At 42.2% G+C, this 18976-nt stretch overlaps 1 protein-coding gene across 8 annotated transcripts in view; it reads right to left on the bottom strand.

The window, feature by feature from the left end:
* Positions 1–18976, bottom strand: part of LOC119650581 — a 235885-nt gene that overhangs the window by 33427 nt on the left and 183482 nt on the right. For 2 of the 8 annotated variants that reach the window (XM_038053408.1, XM_038053412.1), the window contains exon 3: positions 14395–14446. The exons of the other annotated variants lie outside the window; for them this stretch is intronic. The gene's annotated coding sequence lies outside the window, so the exon portion shown is untranslated. The remainder of the gene's footprint in view (positions 1–14394; positions 14447–18976) is intronic. 8 annotated transcript variants of the gene reach the window in all.

The following is an 18976-nucleotide window of genomic DNA, read 5'->3' as shown; positions in this document are numbered from 1 at the left end:
AAGGTTTGTGCCCTGGTATCAACTTTATTAGTAGCAATAACGCGGAGATTTTTTTGGGTGGACATTTCTACCCACAAATGTCACCAGAACTATGTACCCAATTCTTTTGTATCGTATTAACTGTACTTTCTCTCTTTTCTCCAGGTTTTATAGATGTAATTGCTCCGAAACGCAAACATTTTTTTAATGTATTCTTTGGTGACACGTTTTCACTTAGTGTTTTCTCTAAGGTTTTCCCCTTTGTGCTTCACATCTGTGGGTTCAGCGCCAAACTGTCTTGGAAGGTTATGTATTTGGCTTGGTCGGTTTCGATCACAGGACAGAGGCGATCTCATCAGACGCTGCCTCACCCTGGCACGGAGCAGCGTGACCGAAAACGGCTGCAGGTGGCATTTAGCTCTTTTTTATTAAATTTAAAACCCGACAAGAGTACGAATCGATCGAAACCGCCTGGTTTGCACCTAGACTGGTTTCAGCCCCGTAAACGTAACGCAAATAAAAATTTTGTTTGGGAATGAGTTGTCCTGTGCTCACCATCTACCGCACTTGTTGGAGGAGTTACTTCTGTCAAGTGAACGGACTACTATTTTCTTGGGCATGTGCGGTCCTTCATTAAGTGGATGGTGGACTCAGGACAACTCATTCCTAAACAAAATTTTTACTGTGCTAAAAGTTTAGGGCCATCAACATGTACAAGATCATACGCATTATTCCAGACTTTATCACGGCTGATTGGATCTCTTCTATGTTCTGTGGTCCTTACAGAGCTGCCTTAATCCGAGGGAGCAAAAGGAAGTCTGCTGGAGCGACGTCGGAACGACCAGGGTATGGGGCAGCGTTGGCACCTGGTGTTTAGCAAGAAACTCGCGGACTAGTAGTGCGTTGTGGCAAAGCCAGGTAGCGGAAATGTCTTTTCTAGTCCTGGTGACCCTTTTTGGAGTCTCTCCAGCACATCCACGTCAACTGTTTGTCCTTGAGGAACAAACTTCGTATGGAGCACTCTTGTGCTGTCGAAAAAGACAATGAGCATGACTTTCAGTTTTGATGTGCTAATTTTACCCTTTTTCGGCTTGGGGGACTGATCGGTGTGCCGCTCAGAGCTTTTCTGGGCTTTGTTTCTAGGTCGCATTGAAAGGCCCAGGTTTCTGCACTAGTGATGACGTTATCTAAAAAACTAAGTTCAATTTCAATATGTTGTAAAAGTCTATTTTAAATTTCCGCTCGTTTGGTCGTTTCGTGACACGGTCGGCGCGCAGAGGTTTACAACAACTGACATTCTTTCGCTTCGACACCTTGAAGAGACTGAGCCCGGTTTCACGACAAAGGTTACTTTGTAAACTTTGAGACCGTTAATAATTTCCCCTATCTTGGGTCAAAAATCACGCCCGATAACACCTCCGACGGTGAAATCCGCGCACGGTTGTTGTTAGCCAACAGAGCCTATTTCAGTTTACAAAAACTGTTCCGCTCTAAACGTCTCACCATAGGGTCAAAGCTCTTACTGTACAAGACAATGATCTTGCCAGTCCTTATGTATTCCCCGGAGACTTAGGTTGTTAGCAAGAAAAATTGCGAACTCTTTGCCGCGTTCGAGAGAAGAATCCTCGGAAGAATTGTTGGCCCCCTACATGAGGATGGACGATTCCGTAGCCTAGCGATACCATGACGGTCAGGTTGTGGATGAAATCCGGCTCAATAGGTTACGGTGGACGGGTCACTCAATCCGTATGGATGAGCATTATCCAGCCCGGAAAGTGTATGAGGCAATATCTATGATAGAAAAAGAAGACGAGGCAGACCCAGTTGGAGCGATGGCGTAGGTCGACAGCTTTTAGGGATATCGAATTGGTGGACCTCGGCGCAAAACCGGGATGTCTGACCACCGAGGTAGCAAATGGGGGTTGAGGGAGAACTTTTTGAACAGGCTGCTTTCTTCACAGGCGAATTTTGACGTTCAGATTGCCAATGGCTGCCAATGTGTAGTTCTGGCTTCGAATGAAGAGCGTGCACCACAGCATTGCTATCAAGAATTTTTTTTATTCGGCTGCAGGAGTCTTTATTGAACCTGGGTGCTTGAACTTGGTTCCTAAGGATCTTACAGGTTTTTGGTTCCTAAGGACCAGCGTTTTTCCAAAGGTTTTTTTAGGCCGAGATTAGCTTTCACCTTTCGTATTATGTCTGCGTAATATAAACGGTCTATGGTCTGAAACTCTTTACGGGCAATATATCTACGACGAGGTAGACTTTGCCTTCGGTGGAGAGATGACATATGTCGGGACTCCATGAAGTTGTTTGGAGAAACGAACTTAGTGACTTTGGCAGGAAAACAGAACGTTTTGAACTTTCGATTACGATTAGCTCACCCCGAATACCTGTTTCGTCCTAGCGATAATAATGATGACGAGTCAGTGGGAACCAAAAGCAAGCAAGTGTTAGGGGTATGGATTTGCAATAAATGGACGACGCAGTTAATAGACGATAGCGCAAGGCTTCTAGTTGAAAATTACCTACTTACCAAGAGAATTGTGTTAAGTGTCCTGTTGAGGATGTCCTTTTTCTCTGGGTTCTTTGGGTTTTTATTAATTTAAATGAGGATATTTTGTTGAAGCTTCTTGTCATCTGCCTGTTCTAAAAGGCCCATCAATGGAGAATAGATGGCATACACTAGTACACTCAGTTCACTTTCCTTAGCTTCTTTAAAAGGAATTGAGCATCTCTGCAGTCTCCGCACAGCTTTTATTTTCAAGATACTTGTGGAAATAGTGCATACGTGAGATTCACTAAGAGGTCCTCCGATTTTAGTTTGATGTCTTTCACCCCTTTCTAGAAACGTCTTTGCTTGTTGGGTTTTAAGGAGACCATAAAAATCTTTTCATGTTTACTATAGCACTTTTCGATGTAAATAGGAAGTGGCTTTGGATGGTAGGGTTAGGGAGGGAGGTCCTATCCAAATGATACCCAGAACTAATTCAAAATCAATCTCATCCTAAACAGACTGTTTTTAATTTCTAAATTACTCGAAATTGTTGTAAACCTCCGCGGACAGTATTAAAAAAAAAAAAAAAAATCTAAAATCGAATCCATCTAAAATACTCAGGAATATGAACTTTTCAAACACTTGTCATGCTGATCACTTCTGTATGGAATTTAACGGATTCTTAATCGATGGACACATTTTTTTCTAGATCCAATTTAATCCTCATTTACATGTTTTCAATCTATCTTTTGCTTGTTTTCTAGATAAGATCGTCCACTATCATAACGTAATATCAACTAATAAAAACTACTAATTTCGATACAATCAATCATTCACTGGGGAATTAACAGTTGAACGGTTGACTTTAAGAGCCTGTCCGTCCGTTCGTCAATCATAAAAAATTCAAGTCTTGTCTGTTCAATCATAACATATGTACATGAGTATCTGAATAGACGTAAGTACGTCCATAGATATAGTATCTAGCGGGAACACTAGAAGTATCTTAACTATCACCTAGGCTGCTCGTTAGAATGCATTTCGGTGGGCCCCCTAGAAAACTTTCTCCAGCAATACTCGTGCTAATGTTGCTGTGTTGGGTGTGTACGTTGAAAAATTACAGTAAACATTGTATCCGTATCTTGATCGCGTAGTAACAATTCGGTATGGAATAATATACGTAGCTTAAACGCGGTGGCCACCCAAAGTTGTTTGTTATGAAGTATTAAGAGTCTTATAAGTTGCCGAAGAATTAGGGCCTAAGCCATCGACCTTTCGCTTGATCCTATCTGGAGCGCAAGGAAGGGGAGGGAGCGGAATTTGAAATTCGGAATTCCAAAACATATTGCGAGATGTGAGTAATTCCAGAAGCAAATGTTTGTATGTTTTGCAGTCAACTTTATAGGCGAACTGCTACTAAATGCCATAAACAAAAATGGGTGTTAAGTGCTTTTTGTGGCTTGTGCATGTCATCTATTTTTTAGCAAGTTCAGAGGTGATGCGGATTACTTTGATGTTCATTTTGGGTTTAAGGTAATACTCGTATACGTATTAATGGGTTGGGCTTTTAGATGTGCAATGAATGCGATGTGGTCATTCGTAGCAAATGAATTCCTGGCAAGGGTTCAAAATAACAAAAATTAGTGTGTTGAAAGTCGACTGGAGGACGTTGGAGTTTACGACCATTTGATATGCTTTTTATAATAAGCAAGCCGACAGACATCGAACAGTGAACAGTCAGAAAATAGAAAAAAAGGCTGCATAAGGATATGTCAGATTTGTCCTAAATTGAAGCGTAGGCTTAGTTACTCATACTTCTTAGCAGTTTCAGTATTGAGTACTGCGATCTTAGGTAAGCCTAGTTAGTTCTCCCATTTAAGCTTCCAGTTTTCGGAGATTGTCACCCTTGGTCTTCTGACAGGTGTACTCAGTACAGTCATCCCTGCTATGCCTTGGTATCTATATCTAGATGTTGAAAAGCATAGAGATTTCAAGGATATGAGCCGTAAGGTGCTTTCGTTCTACAGAGTTGGGTAGGTGGTTCAGCTTTGACGTTTGTTAGGAAAGCAAAGAAGAGGGGGCAGGGGTCGTAGTGTTCTATTACACTTAGGGGTACCATATTCCCAGAACAATAATCTTTCCAGGACATGCATGAATAATATTCGTAGGGAAAAGAAGCTTTTATTTGCTACTAGGGGCAGCACGACTTGAGCGTTTAGATTACAGAACGTACCCTGAATTATGATTTTCATAACTAAGAAAAAATATAGTTTGTTTTCGAATTGAGGTAGTCCTGAGTTCGCTTACACTTGACGTTGAGCCGCGGCCGATTGTAGAGAAACTGTGTCTCACGTTCTTTGGTCTATGATGATGCTACTCTCTTTTACAATACAAGGGAAAAAGCATTCCAAGGGCAGAGGTGAGGCACCGTCTGGCGATTTGCCTCTGTCCTGGTAAGTGACCGTAAAGCCGTCATCGCCTGACCTATTTTTTAAAGTTTGGGTGCTAAGCCCTAAACGAGGGGTCCGTGGATAAAAAAAAGAGGGAGTAAGTTGTTCTCCATTTGGTCCGGTCCGCCATCAAGTTGATGCGGACCTAGGATCCCACAATTCTCAAAAAATACTCCAAGAAATATTTTCCACTCATTTCAACCCGATATCCGATATCCGATATCCAAACCGCTAACAGGTTTGTGCCTCGGAACACTGCTATGCCATTGTTCATAAATGAGTTTCTGTTTCACGTGTCCATTGCTAAGAGTCAAGGAAAAATAGTGAAGGTTGTTACATTGGACATCAACAAGGCCTATGAAAGAGTTGACCTCAGAACTTTGGCCAATATTATGAGGCCGAATAAAATCCTAGCTAACATCAATTCGGGGGTGTTGAGGATTCTTGAAGTTAGCACCTGATGCTGGATGAACGGTCTGAAACAATTAGAAATGGTCTACCCTAACGGAGCGTTCTGAGCCCAATACCCTTTAATTTATACACGACGATCCTCCATAAGAAAACACATGAATCAGTACAGATCTACCAATATGCTGATGACTTTCTGTTGGTAACAACAGATAAAGATGACCAGCGTGTTGACAAACTTCTATAGGACCAAGTCACAATCTTTCTTCATTAAAGACTTGGTCCTGTGGTGCGCTTAGCTTACCGGGTAATCTTGACAAGTTCAGTGTTATCATTTTCAAAAAAAAGTAGAATCGCACCATGTCACATTTTGGTCAAACGAACCCTGCTTAGACAAAATAAGGTAATGTCCTTTCTGGATAGAATTCTCTGTCAAATCACACTACCAATATGATCGGAAAAGCAATAAGAGCGGCAAGAATAGTCCGGTCCCCCACGAGATTCCCCTGGGGCCTCAAACCCCAAAAAGGTGTCAAACTGTTTCAACCAGTAGTTAAACCGATTTTTGATTACGCTGCCACTTCTACTGTTGGGTCATCCAAATATCTAGACAATAAAGTAGATTCTGTAGTTGCCACCCAGCTCAAAAGATGAAATCGGCCGAACAGGACAGCTGGGAAACCAAACAAGAATGGATGGAAAAAGTCCAAAACAAACTAAAGTGGTCTGGAAGATATGGTTTCGCGGTTTATGCCACCGATGCAGCAATAACAAAAGATACTACGAGTTCTGCTGTGGCCTCAGCATCTCCCTGTATAAAGGTAGGCTATAGAATGAGAGTCCTCTTTGCGGAGCTCATGGGTATTAAGCAGGCTACAGTACTGGCCAAAGATAGACCTCAGGAGAAAGTAGTCATTATAACGGACTCTCAAAAAGCCTACTCAGTGCTCAAAAACCAAAAGTCCAAGCATCCAATCATATGAGAGGTCATCAGCAAAATTGAGCGTTCAAGCATCCAAGAGATAGAAGTCATATGGGTTCTAGCAAAGGTGGAATCCATTTAAATAGAATGGCGCACTATGTGGCTAAAGGGGCCATCTATAGTGGGTCCTATCTAACAACCACGTTTGCTGAGAATAATATAATATTGCACGTTCAAAACAGGATCAACGAGGATTGGCAGTTAAAGTAACAAGGGACCTCCAGACGAAAAAGGCAGGGTTTTTGCTACCTTCTTCCCCATGCTAACTGTGAATAGAATAGAATATCCTTTCCTTAATGCATCCCTGACTCAATATGTTTAAAATCCTCACAAAAAATTTAAAAGTGTCGTCCTCTTAAATTTTCAGATATTGGACATTTGCATTTGATTCACTCTTTGGACAGAGGTTAGTCCGTTTGGAAAACAAGAATTCCATGCTTTGGATACTGACTGGATTTTCCGGCTAATCTCACCTACCCAAGCACTTAGGCTACTTGTCAAAAAGGTGCAGAGAATGTGAGGGAGAAGGTTAATGGGAAAAAGGGCGTCGACTCTAGGCACATCGCAGACAGCAGCAGATGTCCAGTGTTTAGAAGAGCCTTGGATGGTGAAGAAACGAGGTTGATACAAATCAACCCCAATCATTCCGAGGCAGTGCAAGGCCTACTTTCACAGACCATATATGCGAAGAAAATTGAAGCTGTCATCATCAGCGAGTGATATCGTAACAATAATACCGAGTGGTACCTAGGCTACAGACAAGGCGTCAATATGGGCGTGTGGAAATTGAGTCATCCAAGAAGTAATGGAGTTTACAGAAGTTGGAATCGCCAGGACAAAAATAGCAGGCATCTATATGTGCAGCTGCTATGGTGCACCAAGAATGAAAATAGCAGAATTCAAGGAAATACTAGGTATGCTGGTTTTTGATATAACAAGTCAAAACCCCAAAATTAGAGCGAGTGATTTCAACGGGTGGGTTGTCAAATGGGGCAGTAGAACTACGAACACTAAGGATCGTATCCTACTGCAGACATTCGCGGAACTAGCCTTGGTGGTCGCAAATACCGGAAATGTATCCACTTTTCGTAAGATAGGGTCGAACTCAAGCGTCGATCTGACGTATGTGGCTACAACATTCGCGAGGAGAATTGTCTGGCTTGTCAATGAACATTATACCCCTAGCGAACACCAGGAAAATATAGGTCATGCGGCGATATGCGTTCTCGCGGAGTCGAAAATCATGGCTGGTCTATGAAAAAAGAATGCATTCATAGAGTTGCTGTTGGGAGACTACAATCCCGGCGGTGCGGCTTCAGGAAATGTAGCACAAATGTTGAGGAGCATAGTGGTAGCATGCGATGCTGTCACACCGAGATTGCAAAGTTGTGTACTGTATGCTTTCGAGCAAGAAGGATCCGCCAACGATCTAGAGGAAGACCAGACCTCAACGTTAAACGGCAAGTATATGCGAACCTTCAAGGTAGGCTTAAGCAGACTATTCAGACCAGCAATCGCTTCCAGGAACTTTGCACGGAAGCAGACCGAAAACCCTTGGGGAACAGCGTACAGGGTGGTTATAAAGAAAATGAGACGCCAAACACCACAACTGACTTACCCGTATTTTCTGCTTCTATATATTGTAATGAAGCTCTCTCATTCCCGGATAAAGGGGAGCGGCAAATCTATAAACAAGCAGACAACAGACACCATATCTGCGGGAACTGAGGAGGAACTTGTAGAGATTTGACGGAGAATGGGGGATAATAAAGCTCCCTGCAATATTCGTTTTGAGAATGATGGGGTCCTAAGTCCGCATCAACTTAATGCTGGACCGGACCTGCAGTTCCCAATAGAGCTTTTAAACTCACTGTTAAGACCAGACCCGACTGGTTTATCAGTGTTTTTGATACATGCATGGTAGAAGGAGTTTCCCTGACCGATGGAATAAGCACCCAGGACACCCATCATTATACCGACCGATTTGCCTCATCAGCACGGCAGGAAAGATGCTCGAAAAGGTCATCTACAATAGACTGCTCTTTATCATTGAATATAAGGATGTCCACATTTTGGAACGACAATTTGGATTTCGACAAGCCCACGCAACTATCGACGCCGTAGACGTTGTTTTGAAGCTAGCTCGAGACGCGATTCCGTCTAAAAAATGCTGTGCCGTGGTCACGTTGGACATAAAAAATGCGTTCATTTCCGCTAGCTGGGAGTGGATAAAAAGCTCACTGGCTAAAACGGGTGTCTCTAGTTGTTTGACTAACCTTCTCGACATTTACCCTCCGGAGAGGACACTTTGGTAGAACATGGATGAGGGATCCAAGCAGTGCACCGTCACGCAGGAGTACCACAGGGCTCAGTGTTGGTTCCTCTCCTGTGGAACGTGATGTAAAATGGGGCTCTTGTCCTTTCCGTGCCAAAGGAGGCCACGATAATCGGTTTTGCAGGTGATCTAGCTGTGGTTGTCGTCACGAAACAACCCAAGAACGTTGAAACGTACGCTAACGAAACCATTAGCGCCATAAAAGCGTGGCTGGAGATGGTTCAGCTTGACCTTGCGGAACAAAAGATGGAGGCGGTCTTGATTACCAACCGTGGGAAGAGGAATACGGTTAATATTTGTATTGATGGTGACATCATCACTTCGAAACCGGTTATCAAATACCTAGGGGTGACGATTGATGCTAAAATCAATTTCAAGGGACACCTGGAGTATGCCTGTGGGAAAGCGGCAAATACCAACGATCATTAGCGCGGATGATGCCTAATATTGGAGGCCCAAGATACAGTCGCAGATTACTTGTGGCCGAAGTGGTTCGCTCCACGCTATTATACGCGGCACCAATTTGGGAGGATGCACTAGCGTGTGAGAGTAATCGGAGGAGGGGAAATATGACTTACGACTTAGTGGCGCTAAGAGTATGCAGCGCCTTCATAACAATATCAGCCGAGGCAGCGTGTGCTATTGCGGGAATGATCCCGATAGACATTCTGGCAAGTGAGACACGCTGCCTGTACGAGAAAAGGGGAATGAATTCACTTGAAAAGGATATAGAATATCTTAAGGCGGCAAGACTGGTAGAAGGGTCACAGGACCCACACTTTGATTCTCCGTATTGAAGAGTGGATTCAGTGACGACACGGTGAGATTAACTACCACCTGATACAATTCCTGTCAGAGCGTGGTGATTACAGGGGGTATTTGCACCAATTCAGTTTGGATGATTCCCCCTTTTGCCCTGAACGTGGTTGCGTCATGATCTACTGTCCACAATTCTGCTCAGAAAGGAGGAACCTGGAAGACTCTCAGAAAATAAGCATAGACCCATAGAGTATCGTCTGGGAAATACTGAAGTTGGTGGGAAATTTCGCAATCAAAACAATTCAGGCGAAACTTAGAAAATAGAAACGCCGAAGGAAGGGCCGAAGAACGGATGGCTTGGTCGCTTAAAGCGTAGTCTTTCCCGCGAAGTAATGCTTTGCGGTGGTTCCGCGGAGAAGGAAAAAGGAGAAAGCGGGGATGATTTTAGTGAGTGAGAATCCCACCCACTACTGCAGCCTAGTGCGGCAGTGTCTTTCTAAGATTACCACTTACAAAGACATAACGACATATTAGTCTACATTCAACGTCATGCTAGAAAGGATTCACCGGTAGCTCAATTAATTGTCACATGAACGACAGCTGGGCAGGGACGTTACTAGCAGTGTTTTTTGGATGGACGAAAATATACAACTCTTTGTATCAACAGCAGGAGTAAGAGAATATGATCAAGGAAACGACTACATACAAACAAATCCTCTCTGGCAACACGAAAAAACAAACACATCGTCTTCAAACATCTGGGTATGGCGTGTACGGGGAGACATTAACACCCCACTCTGACCAAATATCATTGAATCGCCAGACTCTTACTGGTAGGTTGCTTTCTAAAAGCAACTTGATAAAATACCCATCCCGGCATTTTTTCAACCACCTGCTCTGCCTCTACTAATACCAACTATTGCTGATTTTTTAGTATCTACAGCTCCACAAACCTGCGAGAAGTGGTGGATGCAAAGCATAAGCGAACGTAAGCGACCATCAGATGGTGATCCCTTTCGAGCCCGATGCCAGCTATCTACTGCTGATCGCAAAGTTATCAATCTGATTGCTCCTACGGTGTCGATGGGTTGAAACCTACCTGACCTTATGGCAGGCTCTGTGCTTGAAAAATTTGCTACCAATGACGAGCCAGTGGAAGTTGTAGAAATCTACGAACCTCGCACAATTAACGTTACGATCACCAACACCGTGTTTCCCAATCACTTTGGCATTCAAATCACCCATCACGATGACAATGTCACCTTTAGGAAACCTCCCCTGAACTGCCTGTAATTGCTCGTACAAAGCATGCTTCTCTGCTATGTCGGGATTCTCCCCTGGTGCGTAGCATTATCCTCGACCGAAACCGGCTATCAGGTCAAGAGAGCGCGCCTTAGTCGTGAACTAAATATGATAGATAGAATCTATGTTACCAGAGTATTCCAGGATTTGAAGGGTAGATAATTACCTTGGTATTCTGAATGAACTATTGGCACAACTAAATAACAGGAACCTCAGTTCTTCTCTTCAGTATTTGCATTCATGTTAATCTAGGATCTGGAGAATTCCATAGATACAGTAAATTCGTTAGTTAAAGACTACATTTTAAAGCTAAACCTATATAAGACACAAGGACTTATCTTTTAGTATTTAGCCTAGGATGCTGAAGCAAGTGTAGGCTGTTGCTACTTTTTAATTTCGTTAATAACTTCCCGAAACATGTCTGGCTTCTATGCTGGCGAGAGGAGGCATAAAGGTCATAGGGACTATGGGTTCACCATCTTAGAAAATCTAGAGACTGCGAAAGTGAAAATATCGTAGATATACGCGTTGCTATATACATATTCCAAAGAGATATACGGAGGAATTAAGGCACAATTGAACTCCGTTGCTAGCGATGAAGTTAGTTGCACTATTTTAAAGATTGGTACGATAGTTTAGTGATAAGCTGGGCAATCTATTCCGGGTTCCCTCATTTCTTTTTTTGAAGATATAGTAACGCGAGGAAAGGGAAGTTGCCCACGAAAAGCGGTATTCTAACAGTTTTATCTCGAGGAGAGCCAACACATACCCATATACGAAAGCTGTGAAAGAATGGAGGACGAAAAACTGTTGCTCATTTCGTACAATAGAGTTTGGAACTGACAACTCAACATATAGGACTGAGTATTGGGTCGAGCTTACTTTGTCGATATTACCAGAGTGATTTAGGAGCAAAGAATTCAGGAGGTGAATTTGCAGTCACAGGTACTACAATTGTGGAACCTGGACACACAGGGCGTAATTCATCACTTGTATCATGACTGAGAAAAAGCATAGGAAGTAGCAGGTACTTCTAAATCCCCCCCAAAGAGGAGACCATCCAATGGATATCTAGGATGTTGGACCTAAGAAACTATACCAACATATTTTAGCTGTTGTAGATACCTTCACCAGGTTCTCCATGCTATGATATATCCTGTGAGGTCAATTGACGCTGTCGACATTGTGGACCAATTGGAGAAGCAATCTGTGGCATTCAGGAATCTAAGGGGAATCATCTTCAATGAAGTCAGCATGTTGATTTCTATCGCTTTCGAGCACCATTGCTGTGAAAAAAACGAGGGAAGTTCTACTGTCCAAAGTTAAAAGAATAGGTCAGTTTACCAACCAGTTTCAAAACAAATGGAAGAGTTAGATAGCCAGCAGTACCGAAGCCAGGAGGATGGTATTGTTGTGTGCAATACTCCGATTATTATTCGGAGTGGAATCGAGACTGAGTTGATGAACCAGAAGTGAGTAGCATGGCTTAACGAGGCAAGAAATTGACGATAACAGCTAGAGCTAAAATGTTGACAAAGATTGAAAGAAGGAACCAACGATAACTATGCAAAAATATTCCAGATCATGCGAGTGCTACGATGTGACCGATATGCTGCGGAAAAGATGGCAAGGTATGAAAGACCTTGAGTAATTTTTGAAATATTTGAAACCATAGTTGACGAACATTGGGGAGATGCTGGAGGATTGTGTGGTCAGTTGGGGTCAACCTATTTCTGAGGACAGATGTCTGGGTAGAATCGCCGAGTCTAGTATGGAGTGTATAGTATAGAAATAAATCGTGACGAATTTCACCTGGAGAGAAAAGAAATCTTTCCCAAATGTGTTTCACGGATAGATCATGTTTTTCCAGAATAATTTAAAATAATAATTAAATAATTAAAATAATATTGATGAGATTACCAAGCAAAAATTGTACTACAAAATCATTTTATTCTGTGGATTTCCAAGGTGTCACGCAACCTATTTCCAGAATAAAAATTTGTTTACTTCGGTATCAATTTATTGAGGTTCCGTTCTAAATATTTACAAGAAACATCACTTATTGTCGGAATAGTACTTCCAAATGTCAGTAAATGCAGCAGTTCAAAAGTCAATATTTGCGATCCATAAAAAAAACGACACATATTTCTTGCAGATGTGCATCACTTTAGTCAGCTGACCAAATGCACTTCAAATAAAATAGAACGTTATCATTTTATCAGGACCGACAAAAACCACTTAAATGATACCGCAAGTTACTGACATAATCAAATATCGAAGTTAAATATTTATCGAAAACTTTAAGCTAAGTACATAGTATCTGAGTTGGAACTTTTGCAACTGAGTGAGTAAGACAAATGAGGGGAAGGGGTGGGTTTGGGTAAGCAAGCAAATTAGTTATTTTGCTCAGGAGATCGGAGGAGCAGTGGAAATATATATTTTAGATAGATATTTACTATATGCTCGTCGCAAGACACCTCATGTAGATGTAGGACGTATCTACTCGTACATGACTGAGTGGTTGCGAAACTGTTATTATTTGCATTCTCAGGAGTGCATTGCAAGTGATGATTGATGTTTTTGCGACATCAGCATTAAATACTTTATGTATGTATATCTAACTGCGACTTTACCAGATGACATTGCCGTATGATTGCAAATTGAGTACCATATCGCCTCCTGTGGATATGATGTGGATATGAAAGTAGTCAAGATACAAAAATTAAGATGATAAAATCTGTACAATATAAGTCGCTTAAAATTCGTTCAAGATTTTGTTGGGAACAAACCTACACCAATTGCCATGAAATATAATAGAAAGGTGGGAATTGTGAACTCCCAAGTTTGCGGTGAATCACATTACTGCACGTTGAACTTAATGGAGAAGGGTCTCCATACAATATCTAAAAGGAGGTGACAATTCTTTTTCACCGAATATAGTCATGAGGGTAATCAAATGAAAAGTTTCGATTAGTATTTTCCGAAGCAGGTATTAGTTTTTATATTGGTTCCAAAGGGGAGGAGTGTGGGAGTTTGTATTTGGTATCAAGGCTCCGAAATACTCTCTGTTCCGATACTTGCTCAAATGATAACGGTATATTATAATATTTAAAAAAATTATTGCGAACATCTCTTAGATTCATCCTAGGGTCGTAAAATATAGTATAGCATATAGCTCTTAATATGAAGCAACTTACTGGAAAGTTTGGTGGAAATCTTACCATTATAAACAAAGTTATAGTAGGTCAAATTTACCTTTTTCGCGTCAAATTACCAGTCAGTTTAATTTTCAAAATTTAGTTCAGCTTTTGAATAATTATTATCTTGTAGGAAGGTGCGTATTATAAGGATCCAAATAAGGTATCGTCGAAGCGACCAAAGCGCCCACAGCGGACCATCTTTCTGCCCCTTTAAAAACCGAACCGGTGATGTCAACCTTCAGAATCCACACTAGGCAGTCAATTTTGAGGTATAGATTGAGGGCCCATAAACCACTTTAGACTAATTAGGAAACTTCGCGATTAGAACCCTAGGCTACTGCAATAAAAGGTCACGGTTCAAATCTCATTGGCGATAGAGACTTTTGGTCTGGATGTCGAATACGAGGCGACTCAGCTGTGAGTGAATAACAGAGTGAAATCAGGGTATGTATCGCTACGGTCTAGAAATGCATTCTTTTACTTACTATTGCAAAGTTCTGAAATATCTATTGTTGAAAATTGCGAATATCTGCTTACCTGAAAATAAAATAAAAAAAAATATTATAAGAAAAATTTTGAATCTATAGAAAAATTAAATGAAAGTTTATGAAAAAGATGTCGGATTATGGTTATTAGAAGTGTAGGTTCTAATTTGTTTTAAATAGCTTGTTTGTGAATTTAAAAAACCATCAGAATGTCAAGAAGTTTCCATTGTGATAGACATGTGTGTGAAATATCCATGTCAACCACGCTATTTTACTCTCCTAATGTGGCCGAATAACTGCGTAGTGCATCTACGCACCAAGAGTTGGACTCCTGCAAGCTTAAGACTCCGTCCTCAGAGAACTACCCTGGAACCGCTCGACATATTATTTTGGGCTAGATGTCTTACATCCCCACCTTAGGGAGCCTTGAAGTCAGGGAATCCGCTTCACCAATGGAAGAAAAGAGAAGAAAGTTCACATAACCCTTTACAATGTCGGTTTGCGGTCAATCATTTTCGTGCGAAGAAGGAATTGAAGGTAATGCGCAACATGGCTTCATTTGTCAATGCTTTTCAGCATTGTGTGTGATCGGAGTCTTAAACTATCCTATTACAAAATTCGCAGTCTGGCGATCATGCTTTATCATTAAGGACACCACCACTAATTGTACAGTGAGGCACTGGCATCAGTGCTTTGCTCACGACCAAATGTGTGTTGAAGGTAAACCGCACACCGTGGTCGAAAACGTTTAGAAAAATGTAAAAAAAAAATAACCTGCAGTCTACACTTCCGAAAATTAAGGCGCGATAAGCACCATAGTTATTAGATTTTCGAAAAATCGACATGTAATTTATACTATGATTATTATATAAAAATCCCACGAACCCTCTTTCCGCCCAAACTGACCGATCGGCGACCAACATAAGGATGCGCTGATGGCAACATCCAAAGGTCCGAAAAGTCCGCATTACAGCGATGAAGCCTTCCAACGCAAGCGGGAATTCAAGCGATATAAACTGGATATTCTGGGCTTAAGTGAAGTAACATGGTGGAACCTTGGAGAGTATTCTTCTCTCTCTTGCGGCAATGTGCTTTTGTATTCTGGAAACCCAAGTGGTACCAGACGCTGCTTCTGGGGGCTATCGCGCTCACTTGGCCTGGGAGTTGCTTTCTGATGGACTTCTAGCTGCAAGATGTTCGTGCATGTTAAGGAGCATCAAAATTGTACAATTCTACGCACCAACGGACCACCGATGGAGTTAAGAAGGATGCTTGCTACGAGCAAGGACGGTTTCAACTAACCGACGCCTTACGAGCAATCCGATCAACCACTTCGCGATCGGCAATAGGTTCAGAAGTTATCTTCTGGATGTGCGTAACAAAAAAAGCGCTGGCATTGACCTCGAAAAGGATCACCATTAGGTCTGCTGGTCGGTTACGTTCGCTTACTTGTTGCGCGCGCTACTTCCCGCAAGGCCAAGCAAACCCCCTATGTTCAACACCGACTCAACTATCGTTCGACAGTGGGAAAGCCATCTTGCTGATCGAGCGGCAGATCTACTGAGTAAAGCGCCTAACCATAACCATAAAAAATTCTCTCGGGTGTTGCACAGGTCGTCGGCCACGTCAAGAAGGGTCGCCATAAGATCTGGCTGGTTGCGGAGCCGTAGAAGCGGATCGATGAGCGGAAGGAGTTAAAGGTTTTACAGACTGTTGCGTTTAATGGCGGACGTGACGCGCTTGAACTCCGATAAGGAGCGAAATCCAGAGAAGTTTAGCGTAGTTTACGCCGAGATAAGGGAGAATTTGCTATTGTGCCGATCAGGGAAGGGAAGATGCCGCAGAAGGCAATGATTTCAGAAGTATATATCGTATCATGAAACAATTTGCATGTGGTTGTAAATTTTTCTTTGTGAAGGATTTTATCGGTGGACTCCTCAACCACGAAGACGAGCAACGAGAAAGGTGGAAAGAACACTTCATAATTGTTTTTAACCGTACATCACATCCGTTAAAGGTCCTCCTCTTGTGGATGAAATGGCTAGTCACCGTAGCATTTAGATAAGGATTGTTCATTCAAGTAGAAGAGAAAACGTCTGGGTCATCAATGCGCTCAAATGGAGTAAAGCCGCTGAGACTGACCATTTCCTCGCAGAGTTATTTATCGCTGCACTTGCAGATCTTCTCATTCCACTCCAATGGAAGACCGTTCCCAGGGGGTGGAAGAAGGGGATGATTGTTAAGATTCCAAAGAAGGGAACCCGTATTAAGTGTGACAATTTAGGGGGGGGTATCTGCGTGCCTCCTGCCGTCGCAAAGATAGTAGCTCAATAAACTGTGGAACGCTTCAAAGAACATGTCGAAAGCTTGAACGGCTTCGGATCTTTCTGCATTAACCACATCAACACCCATTGCGTTGTTCCTTATTCATACGGATTAAGTGACCCGCCCACTGTAACCTGAGCCGGATTTTATTCACAACTCGACGGTCATGGTATCGCTCATAGATTTCGTCGTTATGTAGGCTACGGAATCGTCCATCCTCATGTAGGGGGCCGAAAATTCTTCGGAGGATTCTTCTCTTGAACGCGGCCAAGAGTTCGCAATTTTTCTTGCTAAGAACCCAAGTCTCCGAGGAATACATGAGGACTGGCAAGATCATTGTCTTATCTCGGGCGAAACAGATTTTGTAAGCTGAAATAGGCTCTGTTGGCTGCCAACAACCGTGCGCGGATTTCGTCGACGTAGCTGTTATTGGTTGTGATTTTTGATCCTAAATAGGAGAAATTATTAACGGTCTCAAAGTTGTAGTCTCCTGTTTTTATTCTTCCCATTTGAGCAGTGCGGTTTGATGTTGTTGGTTGATTGATTTTTGGTGCTGACGTTGCCACTATATACTTTATCTTGCCTTCAGTGATGTGCCGCCCAAGATCTCGCGCCGCCTGCTCGATCTAGATGAAGGCAGGCAATCAGAGCGACATATAACGGTCAAAATGTCACAAGCTACCATCGACATAAAATTTCAGAAGAATTTAGAGTCGAGAGCGGAGTTAGCCAGGGTTGCATCGTGACGCCGATATGATTCCTTCTTGCTATCAGTGACGTTTGTAATGCTGCCTCGCCCGGAGGACATGGAGGAGTTCAATGGAGGATGGAAGATGAACACCAGCAAAACCAAGGTCCTCAATCTGACGGGTTATTGTACTCTCCCTTGCGTTGATCAGTTTATATATTTAGGAAACGTGATTCCTATTTACGGTGGCACTGAACTGGGTATTGCCCGACGTATTAACAGGGCTTTCACTGCCTTTCCTAATCTGAATCAGAAAATGCAGTTATCTCACCAAGATCAAGCTAGCACTGTTTTGTGCTAGTGCTTTTCCCTGTTGCTACATGGAAGTAGCTCATGAAAAGTAAACTCAACTGTTACTCAAAAGGTCCAAGCTTAGGTCAATACCTTTCTGCGTGGTATCATCGGAGTATGTTGACTTGAACTGTTTCAAACGAACAACTTGATCGACACACAGGCTTGGCTGTCAAATGCGGTGTAATAGGAAGACGGAACTGGCAGTGGGTAGGTCATACCTTAAGGAGGGGCGACAATTGCATTGTTGATAATTTCTCCTATCTAGGGTCGAAAATTACAACCGATAAAAGCTACGATGATGAAATCCGGACACGGTTGTTGGCAGCCAACAGAGCCTATTTCAGCTTACAAAAACTGTTCCTCCTCGAAACGTCTCACCATAGGGTCAAAGCTCTTACTGTACAAGACAATGATCTTGCCAGTCCTCATGTATTCCTCGGAAACTTGGGTTCTTAGCAAGAAAAATTGCGACCTAGACCGGATACCGGTTGTTGCGCCGTTGATGATGATGATAATTTGAATAAATGCAACAGAATTGAACCAATGTCTTTACATGTGTACCATAGTTTCAAAAATTATTTACGGAATATGCCGACCTCAGTTGCTGAAGTGAATCGTTCATTTGTATTAGTGAATATTAGAGGTTCCCTTTTAATATGGGAATCCGCATATTATGTTATAGTTTTAATATAAAAATTGCTGCGGTAGTCTGCGCTAGTTTTTAGTAATTACATATACAGTAAAACAAATAGTAAAAAATCAGGTTCTTATAAAACCTCAATCTCGACCCTGTATCCAAATTAATTTCACATTTAAAACACTAAGATCTTTAAATATACACTTATATTCAATTTTGGAAAAACATTTAAGGAAGCTAGGTAGCGTGGAACCGAATTAAAAGAATCACTGCTTTCATAGTCCATAATAACTCACCAATACCAAATTATTTCCACCTAGATTGGTCAATCGATCCACTATGCGACGGTAGCGAGGGTTCTCAGAATACTCACTTTCTTCAACTCAACTAGAAATTTCAAGGACATAAACTCGACATTCTGGACCTAAGCGAAGTAGGTCGGGGGTAGATGGGACTCTGGAGAGTACTTCTCTTTTTCCTCCGGCAATGCGCTTTTGTACACTAGAGAGCCGAGTGGTAACTGACGCGAGTTCAGTATCGGATACTGCAAGATGCGGTCTCTTGACCTGGGAGCCGGT

The sequence above is a fragment of the Hermetia illucens genome, chromosome 3, assembly GCF_905115235.1.
Source record: "Hermetia illucens chromosome 3, iHerIll2.2.curated.20191125, whole genome shotgun sequence".
Lineage (NCBI taxonomy): Eukaryota > Metazoa > Arthropoda > Insecta > Diptera > Stratiomyidae > Hermetia > Hermetia illucens.
This window is presented reverse-complemented; position numbering and strand designations above follow the sequence as displayed.